Here is a 770-nt window from a genome sequence, read left to right on the forward strand (position 1 = left end):
CGTCGAAAGGAACTTGTTTATGGCAATTTTACCTCCTGGTGTGACATTTCAAATGATGCCCTTTTTCCACACGAAGGAATTTCCACTGATATTAAGACGCTAATATGAATTCAAATATGTTTTTTCTTTGAGTCCGTCTTCGGCTAATCCAAAGCTGTTTCAATCAAACCAACGGGCTTCAAGAAAGTTTCTTGAGGACCTTTCGTCTCTCATCCAAGAGGCTTCTTCAGCTCTGGCTGGTCTTGTCCCAGTTTGCCCATCTGGCTGCTCAACAATGATTGATGGGGGTGCCAAGGGTGTGTCAAAGGGGGTTGTTAAAATGTGAGGGTTGTTATTATGACACACATCACCTGGATTAATCTGCTGAGTCATTCTTTTAGCGGTTAGTAAACCGGGACAAGACCAGCCACCGCAAGAACTGAAGAAGCCTCTTGGATGAGAGGAGAAACGTCTTCAAGAAACTTTCTTAAAGTCCAGTGGATTGGTGTAAACAGATTTGGATAACCATGACCTGGATAACTGAGAACCGACACAGACATCCTCGGCTAATGTTTGAGCTAAACGGCTACGAGAGTTTCTACCCCGCCAAAATAAGATGCAACAAGACAGGGACGTTTTCCATGTAAGTGTTATAAATAGTACTGCCATTTACGAATGCTAAGTTAGCGCATCTGTAATGTGGAAAGAATTATCGCGTTTTTGACATCACTGATTGGCGAGAAAATACGATGAGTCGTGGTAATGAGTCATCAGTATCTCTCCGTTTTGTT

Source organism: Antennarius striatus, chromosome 22 (assembly GCF_040054535.1).
Source record: "Antennarius striatus isolate MH-2024 chromosome 22, ASM4005453v1, whole genome shotgun sequence".
In the NCBI taxonomy this organism is placed as follows: domain Eukaryota; kingdom Metazoa; phylum Chordata; class Actinopteri; order Lophiiformes; family Antennariidae; genus Antennarius; species Antennarius striatus.